Source organism: Physella acuta, unplaced genomic scaffold (assembly GCF_028476545.2).
Source record: "Physella acuta isolate Inbredline_101_S28 unplaced genomic scaffold, ASM2847654v3 ptg000196l, whole genome shotgun sequence".
Classification (NCBI taxonomy): domain Eukaryota; kingdom Metazoa; phylum Mollusca; class Gastropoda; family Physidae; genus Physella; species Physella acuta.
This window is the reverse complement of record NW_026731715.1, coordinates 440,512-462,771: the sequence shown is the minus strand read 5'-3', so window position 1 is coordinate 462,771 and position 22,260 is coordinate 440,512. Positions and strand designations below refer to the sequence as shown.

At 40.3% G+C, this 22,260-nt stretch overlaps 1 protein-coding gene across 3 annotated transcripts in view; it reads left to right on the top strand.

The window, feature by feature from the left end:
• The window catches only part of LOC131936928 (homeobox protein six1), an 87,688-nt gene that overhangs the window by 14,530 nt on the left and 50,898 nt on the right, over positions 1-22,260 (top strand). The window lies entirely within an intron of this gene.

Sequence of the window (22,260 nt, the reverse complement as noted above, 5' to 3'; positions counted from 1 at the left end):
GAATCAGATAAATAAATAAACATTTTTAACATTGTTCCAAGTTAGCTTCAGAGTGGGTGAAGCTATGTCTCTGGAAAATAAGTTAATTATGGGATGGGTAATCTAAGACGACGATTGAATTTTGTCTTGAAAAAAAACAAAATCTATTTTATATCGACCCGCGCTTTTTACTTATTTTAAGTTTGGTGTATTCGTGCTTATTTAAACAAATTTATTTATTTTCTTTTTTTAGCATATAAAATCTTGTTATTATAAAAGTTTTTATTAAATTTTATAAGCCTTTATTAACTTGATTCCTCGTTTTTTTGTCGAATTGCGCTTCAAATAAACAGGTGTATGTAATAGTGTGGAATATAAGTACTTTATAAAATCATATCCGTTTTCAGAGAAATCGGAAATAACGTAAAGTACTACTTCCGTTCACCGGAAATTACTCAAAATTTGACAGAACACTGAGAATTAGATTTTTTTTTACTTATTTGTGAAATTTTATTTATATATTAGAAACAGTACTCAAGTTATAGGCTTTTGAAAAGCCGATATTAAAATAAACTCCTTTTCCAGTTACCAGAAATCGCTGAAAAATTGATTCATTACTACAAATTTGATATAATGCTTATATATGAAATTTCATCAACCTAGCTGTAGCGGTACTCTAGTTTTCATGTTCACAGACGCAGATACACACACACACACACAGACACACGGACAAAATTGCAAAGCCTATTTTTTCCGCCTCGATTACGAGTAAAACGCCGAAATTTTGATAAATGTATTTTTTTTTTGCCCGATTATACGATGAAGTACTAAGGTGTAAAACGATGAAAACTGTCAAAATTTCATCTGACTTTTGTGTACTATTACAATTCTTCATCTTTACTCTGTATACGAGAAAGTAAAAAAATACATCCTCTTTAGATAAAATTGCACATAAATCAAATTGCACAACTACATTTAATAGATGATCGCAAACAAGGTGTGTATAACAGCGCTATACATGAGTACAAAAACATCTAATTAAGTCAAATTTTATGTCACATTTAATTGTTGTCTTGACCTACGTGTCTAGTTTGAAAAAAAAAATTTGTGTGATGTAGGCAGACATAGGGAGATCTAAGGGCAGTACTCGGTGCTACGGGCAGTACTCGGTGCTACGGGCAGTACTCTGTGCTACATGCAGTACTCTGTGCTACGGGCAGTACTCTGTGCTACGGGCAGTACTCTGTGCTACGGGCAGTACTCTGTGCTACATGCAGTACTCTGTGCTACGGGCAGTACTCTGTGCTACGGGCAGTACTCTGTGCTACGGGCAGTACTCTGTGCTACATGCAGTACTCTGTGCTACGGGCAGTACTCTGTGCTACGCGCAGTACTCTGTGCTGTCATTAAATCATGAAAATCGCGTGTTCTGCGAGCATGGGTTGGGTTATTTCCCTTGATCAAATCTTGACACGCTAACATACTCTAGACATGTAGTTGTCATTACCACTAGAGTTAGACGATCACAATCACTTACCACAATCTTACTACGCAATCATGGTCCACATCTTACTCCACAATACTGCACCACATTCATCACAATCCTGTACCATAATCTTATAGAACTTTCTCCCACCTCTAGAACTGCTGGCTCGCAATGTTTTTCACAGCTTAATGGCACATGCCAGTGCATTTCTCTCCACATTTCTCTCCACATTTCTCTCCACATTTCTCTCCTCATTTCTCTCTACATTTCTCTACACATTTCTCTCTACATTTCTCTCCACATTTCTCTCCACATTTCTCTACACATTTCTCTCTACATTTCTCTCCACATTTCTCTACACATTTCTCCGCGTATCAGTTGAGAACCTGTCTTTGTTTTAAAACACCCATCAAATATGTGTTTGTGTCTATGCCTGACAAAAAGTTTTACGCCCGTAGAATTTTACGGTCTACTATTACTGTGTTATTGTAGGCCTTCAGTGTGTATGTTCATATGCTCATATATGTCTTTGTAACAAGTCTATCGTGTGGAATTCAATATCATAAACGCATTAAAAAATAAATGAAGTTTTTTTTTCAACTGATTCCATTAAAATGTCTTGTCCTTGATCTTCACAGTGGCAGTGGAAACAATGACCTTCGAAAATCTGCGCCCGTGGGTGGGTGGTGTGAGGCGGGGGAGGCTAACGGTTGTGTGAGGGGAGGGGATTGTCATACGAGCTGATTGGGCTGTCACATGATGGCACAGGGCACTGTGAATTATACGGGCATTATCTGCCTGTAATATCTTCGTCGACACCGGCTTGATTGTTATATAATAAATACTAGACAATGGCAGGGGGAGGGGCTATAACTCATAAGGTTAATTAAAACTCGCGTTTGTAGCACGTGATTTGAGCGGCTAGTGACCCATGGACTGTTGGTTCATGTGTGTATTAGTCTGAGAAACCATTGCTTTATATAGCCTCAATATGTGTACAAATCAGAGAAACCATTGCTTTATATGTGTACAAGTATGAGAAAACCATTGCTTTATATGTGTACAAGTATGAGAAAACCATTGCTTTATATGGCTTTAACACGTGTACACATCTAGTAAACCTTAGCTTTATAATGTTCCTGAAATCATTTGAATTAAATCTATGGACCCAACCGAGAATAGTCTCGAAATTATTCAAAAGGCGCATTAAATATTTTTAAAATCCTGTACGGTGTTGTAAGTATTATTATGGTTATAAAAAATGGTTTCGTTTTTGTTTGACTAAGGATCGGTAAGTAAACTAAATAAAATAATTTAAAATAAAAAACAATTTGCTTGATTACATTTTGTGACTGAAAATTGATATAAACATGGCACAACCAGGAATGTGGTTTTAAAAAAAAAGTATAATTTTATTAAAAAGTTGTATCAGCAAAGTTTTGAGTACAAATTACTAGATTTAGAAAGTGGTGTTTTCAGAAGATCTATCACTGCTTGATGTACAGCCAATACTAGTCTCACGAAAGGGAAACTTCAGGTTGTAATTTAGGCTTGATTGATATAAATAGAAATGTAGCCTTAAACTAAAAAAAATATTTTAAACTTCACTAGAACGTTAAATCACTAAGATTCTTAACGAAAATATTACAATTACATTGATAAAATTATTTCGAGCTTAGTTTTTTACATTCTCGTATACGAATAATAGAGAAAGTATTGTAATCATGCAAAAATTCGAGGAAAATTTCGACGTTTTATACCTTCCTTAGTTTTGGAATTTTGTTCGTATGTCTGTGTGTGTGTCAGTGAACACGATAACTTTTCAGCATCAACTTTGTAGTTCTGCATTAACTTTTCAGCGATTTACGATAACCTGAAGTAAAACTTATTCTACTTTTGGTTTTTCAAAAGCCTATAATTTGAGTACTGCTTCAGATATAGATAGACGAAATTTCACATGTAAGTAAAAGATATAATTTCTTGCCTTCTGTCAAAGTTTGAGTATTTTCCGTGTACCCGAAGTAGGACTTTACGCAATTTCCGATTATAAAAAAAACGTATATGAATTTATAAAGTACTAATATTCCGCACTATTTTACACACATTGTTTGTTGTTCAATTGATGCGCAAATCTTTTTTCTATTATATTCTATTTATTTTTAAAAGTTTAAGTAATTAAAAATGGATTAAAAATCATGTCCATATTCCGAGTTGCCATACCCCGTAGTGTTATATAAGTATATTCGAGAAAGTTTAGGGGAGATTACTCCCGGTTTATTTTTTTAATGAAGGCAAAAATGGTCAAAAACACGGTTTTTATCCATATCAAGAATAAAGCTGGAAGGATTTTTGTCAACTTGTCCAATTGCTGGGACCATATCACTATTGTTTCTTTGGGGAAAAATTAATTTGTAAATTTGTGTTGTGAGTATTTGAACAGTTATTTTATGATGTTAAAACTAATTATTTGTTAATGCAGAGAATCTGAGATTTTATTTTATTTTTGCCTTTAAGGCTACATGTCTAATTACATAAACCTAACCGACATTTGAACCAGAAGTTTCACATAAGCTAGGCAATCTGTGATTGGGCTATTCGGGACCTCCATTATTTTCTACATGCCCACACTCTAGGACGGAAATCTTTTGTTCCGCGACATATTATGCACGAGTCCTTGAATGTATCACGCTTGACGATGTTGTTATACAATATATAGTGTAGTGGCTGTAGGTAGTGGTGGTAGGTAGTGGTTGTAGTTAGTGTGTGTAGGTAGTGTGTGTAGGTAGTGGTTGTAGGTAGTGGTTGTAGTTAGTGTGTGTAGGTAGTGTGTGTAGGTAGTGGTTGTAGTTAGTGTGTGTAGGTAGTGGTTGTAGTTAGTGTGTGTAGGTAGTGGTTGTAGTTAGTGTGTGTAGGTAGTGGTTGTAGTTAGTGTGTGTAGGTAGTGGTTGTAGTTAGTGTGTGTAGTAGTGGTTGTAGTTAGTGTGTGTAGGTAGTGGTTGTAGTTAGTGTGTGTAGGTAGTGTGTGTAGATAGTTGTTGCAGGTAGTGGTTGTAGGTAGTGGTTGTAGTTAATGTGTGTAGGTAGTGGTTGTAGGTAGTGGTTGTAGGTAGTGGTTGTAGGTAGTGGTTGTAGGTAGTGGTTGTAGGTTTGGCTGTAGGTAGTGGCTCTAGATAGTGGCTGTGGATAGTTTGTGTAGTTAGTGTTGTGTCGTGATGCAGTCGACTCATGGCGCAATCCGAACGACGGCAGCAATTGTGAATATCGTGGCTGATGAATATTGCAGCTGTACACGTAGCGGTGCCGGGCTCTGGAGCTGAGTGCGGCCCTCTGGGAGGCCTCAGTTTCTTTATCGCCCCACGCTCGTGTTTCCAATCCCAGAAATCACCATCAACAATGCTATCTATTGGCAATAATGTAACAGAATGCATCCTAGGGTGGGCGTGGCACCAGTGGAACTGGTTCCTAGGGGGATCTCGCTATACAACTCATCTTCCCGCCAGAAATCTCTAACCAGTCGAGTCTTTGATTAGCCGAGTACCTGTTTCATTTAGATAGAAACTCCTACATTATTTAACTTTGATTTGAAAAGGGAAATAATATTTTAAGTTGTTGAAAAATATTTTCTTCATATTTTTAAACTGACGCCAGTATCTAGTTTCGTCGTTTGAATAGAGTTTAACGATCAAGTTTCGTTTCTTGTCAGTGATTCAATGATCAAGTTTCTTTTCTTTTTCTTGTTACTGGGATTATGGTAGAGTTTCTTCCTATTTTTTAAAATTCAGACAAATAGTTTTTTTATATTTAACTTTAAACATCGTTATTTATCTGTATATGTTTCATAAATCTACATCTACATCTACATCTACATCTACATCTACATCTACATCTACATCTACATCTACATCTACATCTACATCTACATCTACATCTACATCTACATCTACATCTACATCTACATCTTATATATATATATATATATATATATATATATATATATATATATATATATATATATATATATATATATACAAAAATACGTAATGAATATATAGGGCCTACTGATACTCTGGGCCCCATCTCAATATTTATTTAGAAACAAACTTTTTTTTTTTGGGGGGGGGGGGGGAGGGGGATTTGTTTTGTTTATTCTTTAATTAAATAATTGTAGATTAGTTAAGCTAAAACCATTTTACTATTTTACACTTAAATTAACTGCCTGTCTAGCCTAGTTTGGTATCACCAATTTCACGACTGTCAATGTCAGCCACGTGGCAAGTTCTTTGGTTTGTTTACAAAGTTTCATGCCGTTGGGTCATTATATCCAGCGATGGTCAGACACGTTTAATAGAATAATGTGATTCACTGAGAATAATGTGATTCACTGAGAATAATGTAGTTCACTAGGAATAGTGATTTGGTTCATTAAAAATAATATTATTCACTAAAAATAATTTGATTGATTTGATTACATTTAATTTATTTAGTATCAAAACACGTATGATAAGGATTGTGTGAGGGCAGTGCTTATTGCGGCCAACAATAAGGGAAATACAAAAGTTGCTAAAGGGCTGTTGAAGAAAAAGGCATTGTGCTTATATTATATCCTCTAATGGGCTGTCGATGAAAAACGGTCGTTGTTCGTTTGCTCTAACATAACGAAAACTATCTGAGGTGAAACAAAGACGCCTTCACCACACTTGGATGCTTTAAGAAGATGCTTTTTTCTTGATCAGATACAATTTTAAATATGTGTTCTCATTAAAAGCATTATAACTATTTTCTTAGCCTAGCCCAAATCCTAATCTTTAACCCTTAACCTTAACCCAATCCCCTTACCCTAACCCGTTAATATTTAAACCATGCTAAGAAAACTATAACAATTGTCTCATGACACCTGGCTAACTTAACCCGACGATTTTATTTTAAGAGGTAATATGCTAAAATCATACAATAAATGTCATTAGGACAATAAACCAAAACGTGAAAAACAAACGCCATATATTTTAATTGATTAAATAGGTCCCGGCCCAGCAACCCACGTGATAGCACCGTCATCACGCATCTAGCCCTGGAAACATTATACAGCATCATGTCAAATATTATATATATATATATATATATATATATATATATATATATATATATATATATATATATATATATATATATATATATATATATATATATATAGCGACCGGATGTGAGCGGATTTAAGCACGTTGCGTATTTCCTCTATGGTTGACGGATATAAGCACTTCTGTTTGTATAAAAATTCGAACGAGAAAATAAAATAAAAATGAAACGAAATTGGTTTTTATGTTGTACCCCAATTGATTTTAGATATTTTTTTAATACTTTTAATTTGTTACGTGTTATGTTCTCATGGATAACATAATTAAATACTCATCATTTAATTAGCCCTTCTTACATAACCCCGCCATTATAACTGTTCTATCAATCAAATAAGATGGTACACCTAAAACATGTAGACATCCATTAAGCTTCAGCGTTCAAATTATGTGATAATTAATTGGGCTAACGTTGTCCTATTGTTTAGTTTGGACTATGTAGCGATGTCCTATAGTTTAGTTTGGACTATGTAGCGATGTCCTATAGTTTAGTTTGGACTATGTAGCGATGTCCTATAGTTTAGTTTGGACTATGTAGCGATGTCCTATAGTTTAGTTTGGACTATGTAGCGATGTCCTATAGTTTAGTTTGGACAATGTAGCGATGTTCTATAGTTCAGTTTGTAGGGAATCTGTGCTTTTGTTTAAAACGTGTAATTTATGTGTTGAAACAGGACGGGTTAAATTGTCCAGTGGTTAGAAAAATGAACGGGTTAAATTGTCCAGTGGTTAAAAGATGAACGGGTTAAATTGTCCAGTGGTTAAAAGATGGACGGGTTAAATTGTCCAGTGTATACTATGCAGATGATTTTGGTTGTCAGTCACTAAAGAGGCTAGGGCTATATAGAGCCATCAGTCACTAAAGAGGCTAGGGCTATATAGAGCCATCAGTCACTAAAGAGGCTAGGGCTATATAGAGCCATCAGTCACTAAAGAGGCTAGGGCTATATAGAGCCATCAGTCACTAAAGAGGCTAGGGCTATATAGAGCCATCAGTCACTAAAGAGGCTAGGGCTATATAGAGCCATCAGTCACTAAAGAGGCTAGGGCTATATAGAGCCATCAGTCACTAAAGAGGCTAGGGCTATATAGAGCCATCAGTCGCTAAAGAGGCTAGGGCTATATAACGCCATTACCTGGTTTTTTGCTCACAAACAAAAGAATTCAAGTGGAGAAACGACACAATCTTTACGCAACATTGAAACAATTGTTACCTGGTTTTTATCTAGTCAAAAACATTTTCTTTTGCCGAAGTAAAAACAAAAAACAACTAAACATTATGATAAGCATTGGTAAACAGTTTCTTCTTAACGTTAAGAATGGAATGGCCATCTAGACAGCTATATGGAATGGCCATCTAGACAGCCACATGGAATGGCCATCTAGGCAGCTATATAGAATGGCCATCTAGACAGCTGCATGGAATGGCCATCTAGACAGCCACATGGAATGGCCATCTAGACAGCTATATAGAATGGCCATCTAGACAGCTGCATAGAATGGCCACCTAGACAGCCACATGGAATGGCCATCTAGACAGCTATATTGAATGGCCATCTAGACAGCTATATGGAATGGCCATCTAGACAGCCACATGGAATGGCCATCTAGGCAGCTATATAGAATGGCCATCTAGACAGCCACATGGAATGGCCATCTAGACAGCTATATTGAATGGCCATCTAGACAGCTGCATAGAATGGCCATCTAGACAGCTATATTGAATGGCCATCTAGACAGCTATATGGAATGGCCATCTAGACAGCTGCATGGAATGGCCATCTAGACAGCCACATGGAATGGCCATCTAGACAGCTATATAGAATGGCCATCTAGACAGCTGCATAGAATGGCCATCTAGACAGCCACATGGAATGGCCATCTAGACAGCTATATTGAATGGCCATCTAGACAGCTGCATGGAATGGCCATCTAGACAGCTGCATGGAATGGCCATCTAGACAGCTATATTGAATGGCCATCTAGTCAGCTGCATGGAATAACCACCTAGACAGCTATATTGAATGGCCATCTAGTCAGCTGCATGGAATGGCCTTCTAGACAGCTGCATGGAATGGCCATCTAGACAGCTATATTGAATGGCCATCTAGTCAGCTGCATGGAATGGCCATCTAGACAGCTATATTGAATGGCCATCTAGTCAGCTGCATGGAATGGCCATCTAGACAGCTGTATTGAATGGCCATCTAGTCAGCTGCATGGAATGGCCATCTAGACAGCTATATTGAATGGCCATCTAGTCAGCTGCATGGAATGGCCACCGAGACTGCTATATGGAATGGCCATCTAGACAGCTGCATGGAATGGCCATCTAGACAGCTGCATGGAATGGCCATCTAGACAGCCACAGGAAAGCACTGTCCGGCGCGTGTGGCCGCTGAGGATAGCTGTCGGAAGCTGAAGCCAGAGTCTAGATCAATCACAGCTCATTAGGGTCAGCGTCCCTCTGGTCAGTCGTGCTGGTGGTGTCACCTAATCCGTCAGACCGTCTATCGCAAGATGCTACAATCTCTCAGTTGTGTCGCCTGATGCTACAATCTCTCAGTTGTGTCGTCTGATGCTACAATCTCTCAGTTGTGTCGTCTGATGCTACAATCTCTCAGTTGTGTCGTCTGATGCTACAATCTCTCAGTTGTGTCGTCTGATGCTACAATCTCTCAGTTGTGTCGTCTGATGCTACAATCTCTCAGTTGTGTCGTCTGATGCTACAATCTCTCAGTTGTGTCGCCTGATGCTACAATCTCTCAGTTGTGTCGCTTGATGCTACTATCTCTCAGTTGTGTCGTCCGATGCTACAATCTCTCAGTTGTGTCGTCTGATGCTACAATCTCTCAGTTGTGTCGTCTATAGCAAGATGCTACAATCTCTCAGTTGTGTCGTCTATCGCACGATGCTACAATCTCTCAGTTGTGTCGTCTGATGCTACAATCTCTCAGTTGTGTCGTCTGATGCTACAATCTCTCAGTTGTGTTGTCTGATGCTACAATCTCTGAGTTGTGTCGTCTGATGCTACAATCTCTCAGTTGTGTCGTCTGATGCTACAATCTCTCAGTTGTGTCGTCTATCGCAAGATGCTACAATCTCTCAGTTGTGTCGCCTGATGCTACAATCTCTCAGTTGTGTCGTCTGATGCTACAATCTCTCAGTTGTGTCGTCTGATGCTACAATCTCTCAGTTGTGTCGTCTGATGCTACAATCTCTCAGTTGTGTCGTCTGATTCTACAATCTCTCAGTTGTGTCGCCTGATGCTACAATCTCTCAGTTGTGTCGTCTGATGCTACAATCTCTCAGTTGTGTCGTCCGATGCTACAATCTCTCAGTTGTGTCGTCTGATGCTACAACCTCTCAGTTGTGTCGTCTGATGCTACAATCTCTCAGTTGTGTCGTCTGATGCTACAATCTCTCAGTTGTGTCGTCTGATGCTACAATCTCTCAGTTGTGTCGCCTGATGCTACAATCTCTCAGTTGTGTCGTCTATCGCACGATGCTACAATCTCTCAGTTGTGTCGTCTGATGCTACAATCTCTCAGTTGTGTCGTCTGATGCTACAATCTCTCAGTTGTGTCGTCTGATGTTACAATCTCTCAGTTGTGTCGTCTGATGCTACAATCTCTCAGTTGTGTCGTCTGATGCTACAATCTCTCAGTTGTGTCGTCTATCGCAAGATGCTACAATCTCTCAGTTGTGTCGGCTGATGCTACAATCTCTCAGTTGTGTCGTCTGATGCTACAATCTCTCAGTTGTGTCGTCTGATGCTACAATCTCTCAGTTGTGTCGTCTAACGCAAGATGCTACAATCTCTCAGTTGTGTCGCCTGATGCTACAATCTCTCAGTTGTGTCGTCTGATGCTACAATCTCTCAGTTGTGTCGTCCGATGCTACAATCTCTCAGTTGTGTCGTCTGATGCTACAACCTCTCAGTTGTGTCGTCTGATGCTACAATCTCTCAGTTGTGTCGTCTGATGCTACAATCTCTCAGTTGTGTCGTCCGATGCTACAATCTCTCAGTTGTGTCGTCTGATGCTACAATCTCTCAGTTGTGTCGTCTGATGCTACAATCTCTCAGTTGTGTCGTCTGATGCTACAATCTCTCAGTTGTGTCGTCTGATGCTACAATCTCTCAGTTGTGTCGTCTGATGCTACAATCTCTCAGTTGTGTCGTCTGATGCTACAATCTCTCAGTTGTGTCGTCTGATGCTACAATCTCTCAGTTGTGTCGTCTGATGCTACAATCTCTCAGTTGTGTCGTCTGATGCTACAATCTCTCAGTTGTGTCGTCTATCGCAAGATGCTACAATCTCTCAGTTGTGTCGTCTGATGCTACAATCTCTCAGTTGTGTCGTCTATCGCAAGATGCTACAATCTCTCAGTTGTGTCGCCTGATGCTACAATCTCTCAGTTGTGTCGCCTGATGCTACAATCTCTCAGTTGTGTCGTCTGATGCTACAATCTCTCAGTTGTGTCGTCTATCGCAAGATGCTACAATCTCTCAGTTGTGTCGTCTGATGCTACAATCTCTCAGTTGTGTCGCCTGATGCTACAATCTCTCAGTTGTGTCGTCTGATGCTACAATCTCTCAGTTGTGTCGTCCGATGCTACAATCTCTCAGTTGTGTCGTCCGATGCTACAATCTCTCAGTTGTGTAGTCTGATGCTACAATCTCTCAGTTGTGTCGCCTGATGCTACAATCTCTCAGTTGTGTCGTCTGATGCTACAATCTCTCAGTTGTGTCGTCTGATGCTACAATCTCTCAGTTGTGTCGTCTGATGCTACAATCTCTCAGTTGTGTCGTCTGATGCTACAATCTCTCAGTTGTGTCGTCTGATGCTACAATCTCTCAGTTGTGTCGCCTGATGCTACAATCTCTCAGTTGTGTCGCCTGATGCTACAATCTCTCAGTTGTGTCGCCTGATGCTACAATCTCTCAGTTGTGTCGTCTGATGCTACAATCTCTCAGTTGTGTCGTCTGATGCTACAATCTCTCAGTTGTGTCGTCTGATGCTACAACCTCTCAGTTGTGTCGCCTGATGCTACAATCTCTGAGTTGTGTCGTCTGATGCTACAATCTCTTAGTTGTGTTGTCTGATGCTACAATCTCTCAGTTGTGTCGTCTGATGCTACAATCTCTCAGTTGTGTCGTCTGATGCTACAATCTCTCAGTTGTGTCGCCTGATGCTACAATCTCTGAGTTGTGTCGTCTGATGCTACAATCTCTTAGTTGTGTTGTCTGATGCTACAATCTCTCAGTTGTGTCGTCTGATGCTACAATCTCTCAGTTGTGTCGTCTGATGCTACAATCTCTCAGTTGTCTCGCTTAACCCAAAATTGTAAGGACCGTTTCTAAATGATGTTATTATGACATAGCCGCCCACCATAACGATAGCCATAATGATAGCCATACACAGCCATAATTATAGCCATACTTAGTCACAATGATAGCCATAACGATATCCATACATAGCCATAATGATAGCCACACATACCCATAATGATAGCCACACATAGCCATAATGATAGCCATAATGATAGCCATAATGATAGCCACACATAGCCATAATTATAGCCATACTTATTCACAATGATAGCCATAACGATATCCATACATAGCCACAATGATAGCCATACATAGCCATAATGATAGCCACACATAGCCATAATGATATCCATACACAGCCATAATGATAGCCATACATAGACAACCATAGTTCGTGACATATGGTTTTTTGATTTATGAAATGTATAGCCCTATACAATAATACTATCAGTATAAACATAATGGTATCACTTGAACACTGTCAAGGTGTTACATCAAGTTATCACAACTGCATCGGACAGAAAGAATGCACGTGTTTAACTGCGAGTCCTGTCTATACAAGTCACGTGACCGTTATTTACTTTTTAACGCAGTTCTCTATGACGTGTATGTGTGACGTTAGCGCGCCTTTACAAAGTTTATTGTCGCTATAGCTGTCTTAGCCGTTGTCTGTTTTATGGCTGAAGTCTGCTCGGGTTGTGATACGTCCGTGGTGGTGTGTAGACTAGCTGTGTTATATCGTGTGTAGACTAGCTGTGTTATATCGTGTGTAGACTAGCTGTGTTATATCGTGTGTAGACTAGCTGTGTTGTATCGTGTGTAGACTAGCTGTGTTATATCGTGTGTAGACTAGCTGTGTTGTATCGTGTGTAGACTAGCTGTGTTGTATCGTGTGTAGACTAGCTGTGTTATATCGTGTGTAGACTAGCTGTGTTATATCGTGTGTAGACTAGCTGTGTTGTATCGTGTGTAGACTAGCTGTGTTATATCGTGTGTAGACTAGCTGTGTTGTATCGTGTGTAGACTAGCTGTGTTGTATCGTGTGTAGACTAGCTGTGTTATATCGTGTGTAGACTAGCTGTGTTGTATCGTGTGTAGACTAGCTGTGTTGTATCGTGTGTAGACTAGCTGTGTTGTATCGTGTGTAGACTAGCTGTGTTGTATCGTGTGTAGACTAGCTGTGTTATATCGTGTGTAGACTAGCTGTGTTGTATCGTGTGTAGACTAGCTGTGTTATATCGTGTGTAGACTAGCTGTGTTGTATCGTGTGTAGACTAGCTGTGTTATATCGTGTGTAGACTAGCTGTGTTGTATCGTGTGTAGACTAGCTGTGTTGTATCGTGTGTAGTCTAGCTGTGTTGTATCGTGTGTAGACTAGCTGTGTTATATCGTGTGTAGACTAGCTGTGTTGTATCGTGTGTAGTCTAGCTGTGTTGTATCGTGTGTAGACTAGCTGTGTTGTATCGTGTGTAGACTAGCTGTGTTGTATCGTGTGTAGACTAGCTGTGTTATATCGTGTGTAGACTAGCTGTGCTGTATCCTGTGTAGACTAGCTGTGTTGTATCGTGTGTAGACTAGCTGTGTTGTATCGTGTGTAGACTAGCTGTGTTATATCGTGTGTAGACTAGCTGTGCTGTATCGTGTGTAGACTAGCTGTGTTGTATCGTGTGTAGACTAGCTGTGTTATATCGTGTGGAGATATCAGATGTGTTATATCTTGTCTTCACTGTTGATGTGTAGTAGGGACTGCGGATGTATTGTGTAATCACCGTTCACATGTACACATTAATGAAGTCACCGTTGTCATGTACACTACACATAACTGAGTTGAGGTATTCAATTCTAGAGTCTTAAAGTTGGAAAATTATTCATGTTAGATGTTATGTAACGTGTTCATTGTAGACATGTTTTTGTTATTTGTTTATTTCCATTCTTTTTTAAAACATTTCCCCCACCCCCATCTCCCACCCCCAACTCCTGCCCCACCCCCACAAAAGTTCAGCCTCAAATTTCGCCCAGAAAACAGCAGCTGTGATAAATGTCGGGCATCACGTGATCTCCTTTCCCCTGTCTCCCCATTGAGCCAGCCCGGACAATGGGACGGAAATTAACGACATAAGTACTAAATGGGAATTCCCGAACCAGGGCACAGGGAAAACTTCCACAGGGACATTTACAAAGAAGAAGGACAGAGAATTTTAATGGCAATCTCGCAAGGTATGCGCCGGTGGAATTTTTTTCGCCCATTATCGTTTGCGTGTGAACTATAAAATCGATTCCTCAATTTTTCTACGTTTATTCACATACTGGGATTGGGTATCGATTCGATTAAACAAATGTATCGAATGACCAAGTTGTCAAACATTTAAGACCACAACTGTTGATTCTAAACTTCTAGTTAAGGTGCAGTTTAGTGTGCAACTACGGCATCTAAACTTCTAGTTAAGGTGCAGTTTAGTGTGCAACTACGGCATCTAAACTGATGGCAAATGGGTTTGTTGTCTGGTTAAGTTTCACTAAGAGCTTTTGTACACTTTAAATCTTTGGCTGCTAGCTTAATTCAACGTCTGCTAGTTTTACTTTAACGTCTGGTAGTTTTACTCAACGTCTGCTAGTTTTACTTTAACGTCTGCTAGTTTTACTTTAACGTCTGCTAGTTTTACTTTAACGTCTGCTAGTTTTACTCAACGTCTGCTAGTTTTACTTTAACGTCTGTTAGTTTTACTTTCCGCCTGCTAGTTTTACTTTAACGTCTGCTAGTTTTACTCAACGTCTGACTGCTATTGTTTATTGTGTGTCGGTGTAAATGACACATGTGAATAAAGTGGGTCAACTGTGACGTAACAGCCACACGTCTGGTCGACGTTCCCACACACAGGTCTGCCACGGTGCCAGAGACCACGTGACAGAGTGACTGACGTGCCGCCGACCACCACTGGGTAAAATGGGTATCTGTCTGCCGAGACAGACCCTGGGCCGGCGGTGCCCTGCCGTTTGTCTAGAATCTAAATGGAACTCCTAGATGGGGGTACCATTTGTTCGTGTGTCACCTGTCAGACTCTAATAATTGGATTCAATCAATACATTATGCTAGTCTCCTCTCATATGCTGGTCTCATGGACATTATTCTATGCTAGTCTCCTCTCATATGCTAGTCTCCTCTCATATGCTGGTCTCATGGACATTATTCTATGCTAGTCTCATGGACATTATTCTATGCTAGTCTCCTCTCATATGCTAGTCTCATGAACATTATTCTATGCTAGTCTCCTCTCATATGCTGGTCTCATGGACATTATTCTATGCTAGTCTCCTCTCATATGCTGGTCTCATGGACATTATTCTATGCTAGTCTCCTCTCATATGCTGGTCTCATGGACATTATTCTATGCTAGTCTCATCTCTTGTGCTGGTCTCATGGACATTATTCTATGCTAGTCTCCTCTCATATGCTGGTCTCATGGACATTATTCTATGCTAGTCTCCTCTCATATGCTGGTCTCATGGACATTATTCTATGCTAGTCTCCTCTCATGGACATTATTCTATGCTAGTCTCCTCTCATATGCTGGTCTCATGGACATTATTCTATGCTAGTCTCCTCTCATATGCTAGTCTCCTCTCATATGCTAGTCTCATGGACATTATTCTATGCTAGTCTCCTCTCATATGCTAGTCTCATGGACTGGGTATCAAACTTGCTTTTTGTTCGCATAGTGTAGGCGTCATTTAGTTTTTAATTCGTAGACAGAGGTAGCAATTTAAGGTTTAATTCGTAGACAGAGGTAGCAATTTAAGGTTTTAATTCGTAGACAGAGGTAGCAATTTAAGGTTTTAATTCGTAGATATATGCAGCCATTTATAGTTTTTAATTCGTAGATAGGGGTAGCCATTTAAATATTTTAATTTTAAGATAGAGGTAGCCTTTTAAAGATTTTAATTCGAAGATAGAGGTAGCCTTTTAAAGACTTTAATTCGAAGATAGAGGTAGCCTTTTAAAGATTTTAATTCGAAGATAGAGGTAGCCACTTAAAGATTTTAATTTGAAGATAGAGGTAGCCACTTAAAGTAGTTTAAGCTGCCCATCGTGTTTACTGTGTTAGGGCGTGTCTAGGGAGCGGGGGTTCCGCTGGGCGGGTTGTGGCCTGATTCAAGGTCCCTCTCAGTGGGTCACTCAGACCATAACAAATGTCGTACGGCCAAACTTAATGGTCTTCAATCGGGCTAGTCCAGATCCTTTTGTCCCGTCCCCGGCCTGGTATCCCACCCCTTCATTAAGTCGACACCGTCACGCCCACCCAACAGTAAATTCTCCGCCGACCTAGAAGGGGGCGTTATCCTATCGCCCGGCACGCTAATGAAGGGTTTAAGATCGCGGAGATGAAAATGACAAACGTTCGCAAACAGTCTGTGTGCGTTAGTTCAGACCGTGTACACGGAGTGTTGTCCCCTTTGTTGTCTGCGGGACCCCTGTCTCCGTGACCCCTGTCTCCGTGACCCCTGTCTCCGTGACCCCTGTCTCTTTGACCCCGTCCATGGTTGCCACGAACAATTCCCGATGCGAAGAATTATTGCTTAGAATTTTTTCCGTCGTCATTTAAAAAAAATCTAATCACAAGTGGGAGGGGCATCGTGACGCGGTAGTCAGAGGTTAATGAAACTAGCGACACTAACTTTCTCTGTTAGTCTAATGTTAGCGACACTAACTTTCTCTGTTAGTCTAATGTTAGCGACACTAACTTTCTCTGATAGTCGAATGTTAGCGACACTAACTTTCTCTGATAGTCGAATGTTAGCGACACTAACTTTCTCTGATAGTCGAATGTTAGCGACACTAACTTTCTCTGATAGTCGAATGTTAGCGACACTAACTTTCTCTGATAGTCGAATGTTAGCGACACTAACTTTCTCTGTTAGTCTAATGTTAGCGACACTAACTTTCTCTGATAGTCTAATGTTAGCGACACTAACTTTCTCTGATAGTCGAATGTTAGCGACACTAACTTTCTCTGATAGTCGAATGTTAGCGACACTACCTTTCTCTGTTAGTCGAATGTTAGCGACACTAACTTTCTCTGATAGTCGAATGTTATTAGCGACACTAACTTTCTCTGTTAGTCTAATGTTAGCGACACTAACTTTCTCTGTTAGTCTAATGTTAGCGACACTAACTTTCTCTGTTAGTCTAATGTTAGCGACACTAACTTTCTCTGATAGTAGAATGTTATTAGCGACACTAACTTTCTCTGATAGTCGAATGTTATTAGCGACACTAACTTTCTCTGTTAGTCTAATGTTAGCGACACTAACTTTCTCTGTTAGTCTAATGTTAGCGACACTAACTTTCTCTGATAGTAGAATGTTATTAGCGACAATAACTTTCTCTGATAGTCGAATGTTAGCGACACTAACTTTCTCTGATAGTAGAATGTTAGCGACACTAACTTTCTCTGTTAGTCTAATGTTAGCGACACTAACTTTCTCTGATAGTCTAATGTTAGCGACACTAACTTTCTCTGATAGTCTAATGTTAGCGACACTAACTTTCTCTGATAGTCGAATGTTAGCGACACTAACTTTCTCTGATAGTCTAATGTTAGCGACACTAACTTTCTATGATAGTCTAATGTTAGCGACACTAACTTTCTCTGATAGTCGAATGTTAGCGACACTAACTTTCTCTGATAGTCGAATGTTATTAGCGACACTAACTTTCTCTGTTAGTCTAATGTTAGCGACACTAACTTTCTCTGTTAGTCTAATGTTAGCGACACTAACTTTCTCTGTTAGTCTAATGTTAGCGACACTAACTTTCTCTGATAGTAGAATGTTATTAGCGACACTAACTTTCTCTGATAGTCGAATGTTATTAGCGACACTAACTTTCTCTGTTAGTCTAATGTTAGCGACACTAACTTTCTCTGTTAGTCTAATGTTAGCGACACTAACTTTCTCTGATAGTAGAATGTTATTAGCGACACTAACTTTCTCTGATAGTCGAATGTTAGCGACACTAACTTTCTCTGATAGTAGAATGTTAGCGACACTAACTTTCTCTGTTAGTCTAATGTTAGCGACACTAACTTTCTCTGATAGTCTAATGTTAGCGACACTAACTTTCTCTGATAGTCTAATGTTAGCGACACTAACTTTCTCTGATAGTCGAATGTTAGCGACACTAACTTTCTCTGATAGTCTAATGTTAGCGACACTAACTTTCTATGATAGTCTAATGTTAGCGACACTAACTTTCTCTGATAGTCGAATGTTAGCGACACTAACTTTCTCTGATAGTCGAATGTTAGCTACACTAACTTTCTCTGATAGTCTAATGTTAGTGTTACGTACCCCCTTCTCTAATCCTTTCGAACTAGTCAGGGGAATCGTAAACAAGAAGAAGAAAAATAAAAATAAATAAAAGCCAACTTCAATAATCTCTATTTATTCGCCACAAATCACAACATCTAACATTAACCCGCCACCACATGGAACACAATAGGAAAAATACACAACTATCTACAACTAAAGTCCTTAATTTGACTAATCTACTTGTCCCTAACTGTCAAGCCTAGCCTAAGTCTAAAACATGTCGTGGCTTTCCACTAGCTCACAGAGACGACCCATGTCTCCTCTAAACCTAGCTATCCGAGACGTCCGTCCGTCTCCGAGTGTGTCCCCCGAGTGTCTGTCGAGAGTGTCTGTGTCCCCCTAGTCTCCGGTATACCCTCCTAAAGTACTCAAGTCGTCCCTCGCTAGTGTGGGAACCTTGTTAATCGAGCCTGACCCCAAGGTCAGGTCAGGTCAGGACATGACCGTCCATCTCGGCCCTGTGCGATCTGGAAGGTTTTCCCAGCCGTAAAACACGGACCGTCACTAGCCTAGATCAAGCATCAACGGTCAGCCCGTGGTGTCACCAGGTAATTTATGGGCTGTTGGCCACGTTAATAGCCGAGTCCCCCAAGACACCAGGTATGCATTGCCCACAGTGTGGTACCCAATCCGGTGTGGCCGTCACGGCCCAAAGGTTCTCACGGCCAGCACTGGTCAGCCTCTGACCACCGCCAGGTTGATGGATGAGCGTGAGATCGCTACCCCAACATACGGGTCAGCCCAGGTTAAACACCAAGTGGTCGTAACACCCCCACCCTTCAAGAAATTAATTCGCCACCACATGGTGAATTAATTGAACCTCTCTTACTAGACAACCATACCAATCTCACAATTCCTCAAAAGTCCCAGAATAAACCTAAATGGGACTAAATCCATTTAACATAATCATTACTAAAAAGATAAGAAACGTGGATGATTTAGTCACAATAACAAGTTTGACTAAATACCCCAAACACAATGTCATCAAACATAGACATCAAAGTAAATAAAACAGCAAATCTGCAACACATGTGTCACTGTCGCAAATAATGCTAAGATTGAAAACCAACAGTCTTCGTTTTACTGATAGTTACGTCATCAGTCAACAAAACCTGTCAATACAATTAAAAACTGTCACGAATTCATCATCATGTAAAACATCAATAACACATTTTTTTTTTTTTTTTACAAGACATGTAAAAGGTACATTCTTTAAGCCTGAAAACAGTTCATTTTGATTAGAACACTTGCATCCTGGGAAAACATGAAACAGTCTATCTTGGGAACAGTTCTAATAGGTTTGAAACACAAAGGTACACATTGTCATTATGTTTCCGTCTTGCGGGTCATCATGAGTCCGTAAATATAAATCTTTAGCCGAACTTTATACCGGCGCAGCACAATTTTAGTGACGGAGATATTATCCGCCCACAACAAATACACCGAGCCGCACAAAGAGAGGTCGATTTCACGCCCCGTCTCTGTGAAAGTGAGGTGATATGCGCTCACATGTACACATTCTCGGTTGACGGGAGAAGTGTGACCCGCTGAGGTCACATTACCGATCTTCCCCGGGTCGGTCAAAGAACAATAAATCAGCTCCGAGATAAGGGGAGGGAAGCCTGAGTTAGGCTCAACTCCAAAACAAGAGGTAATGACTTGGCTCGTCGCCGACGCGGACAAAAGATTCACCGTCTCCTCGATCTCTGGATGTAAAACACCATCCACGTGACCTCCAGGTGAGGTCATGGCCTCCAGGTTGCTGGACTTGGTCGGGGAGAAATCAAATACTGCTGTGATAATGGGAGGACAGCCCGTGTTAGGCTCACCTCCAAGACAATGGGTAACGATTCCGTCCGTTACTGATGCTGGCAGAAGATTCGTTGACTTGTCTATCTCTGGATGTAGAACACCATCCACGTGACCTCCAGGTGAGGTCATGGCCTCTGGGTTGCTGGACTTGGTCGGGGAGAAATCAAATACTGCCGTGATAATGGGAGGACAGCCCGTGTTAGGCTCACCTCCAAGACAATGGGTAACAATTTCGTCTGTTACCGCGGCTGGCAGAAGATTCGTTGACTCGTCTAACTGAAGGTGTAGGTCACCATTCACATGACCTCCGGATAAGGTCATGACGCCATCAAGATGACAAGTAGTAAGGTCTTGATCAGATGCAGTTACTGGTTCAGGTTCAGACGAGGACAGCCTGTTCTCATGGGTATTCACTCTCTCGGTGGTTACCGTGATTTCAGCGGTGGTTGTAACCACTGGTTCTGATATTGACTGCCCCTTTTCATGACTGGTCAACATCAGAGTGGTTGCCGTTATATCATCGGTGGTTGTATCCACTGGGTCAGATATTGACAGCCCCTTTTCATGACTGGTCAACAACAGAGTGGTCGCCGTGATTTTATCTAAACCAATAATTTGCTGACTGCCTTCAGTACTTGTCGGCAGACAACTTTCGACTCGTAAGCTATCAGCACGTTTTGACGTTTGTGCTGATTCTGCTAGGTTAGAGTCGACTTCAGGGACTGAGCCAAAGCTAGTGGCAGCCTTAGTCTGAGACTGACAAAACTCACTACCTACTCTATCAGACAACAAACTATCTTCATCTCTATACCGATCCTCGGAAACTACTACACTAGCCTGAGAGAAAACAGAGACAGATTCTGGAAAGTCAAACAACCCACTAAGCTGCGCCTCCTCCCATAGCCTAAGTAAATCCCGTTCCCTCCTGATCTCTAATAGTTTAACTTCATGTCCGAACAGTTTCTCTAAACTTTTAATGTTAATTTCCTTCCAAGATTCTGACATGAATATATCCCTCCTGATCTCTAACAACTTCTCCTCTTTTTCTCTCGCGATCTCTAACAACTTAACTTGAAACTTTCTCTCAATTTCTTCAACCCTAATACGTCCGATCTCATAATATTCTATCGAGTCTAGACACTCCTCCTCTAATCTACCTGTATTTACTAACTCCACACAAATATGATCTCGTAGAACTCTATCTCTATCCGACACATCAACCTCTAGTCCTAGCTCCTCAACTAGACACAACAACTCTAAGCGACAAAACCTGTCTAAAACTTCTAGAGTTGGACACTCAATAAAACTCATTACGTCCATGATTCACACTTACGGAACTTATCCAGCTAAATGGTGGCGGTTAATTACTAAAATGTGGCTTACAACAAACACTTTAACTTAAACATTAAAAGTAGGGCTATCACCTTTGACACTTGAAACAGGTAGACACCAGCTATACTGGGCCAACCAAACTAAATATCCAGCTACACTGGATCACAAACGATTCACTCACGTATACTGGGAATTGACCCTCCAGCTATACTGAGCAAACCAAGCAAAAATTACGAATTTATTCACGTACCTGGGAATGACCCTCCAGCTGTACTGAATAAACCCGAACACTCCAGTTCCACTGGACCACAAACGATTTACTCACGTATACTGGGAATTGACCCTCCAGCTATACTGAGCAAACCAAACAAAAATTTACGAATTTATTCACGTACCTGGGAATGACCCTCCAGCTGTACTGAATAAACTCGAACACTCCAGTTCCACTGGACCACACAAAAAACATTCAAGTATACTGGGCATTAATCCCTCCAGCTATACTGAATAAAAAAGAAAATTCCAGCTCTACTGGACCAACATAAAAATCAAGCAAAATAAACTCAGTGTCAATACAAAGGTGATAAGCTCGCTACTTACTCAATGTTTGGAAAACTCTCCTGATTCCGTGAACAATTTTACTGTCACTACTCATAAAACTTAAAACTAAAACACAAGCTCGTGAGCCCCCAACTGAAAATGGCATATAAAGAAACTATTCAACTACGGCCTCGTTGTCTATTCAATCCCGGGACGCTAGCCACCAATTGTTACGTACCCCCTTCTCTAATCCTTTCGAACTAGTCAGGGGAATCGTAAAC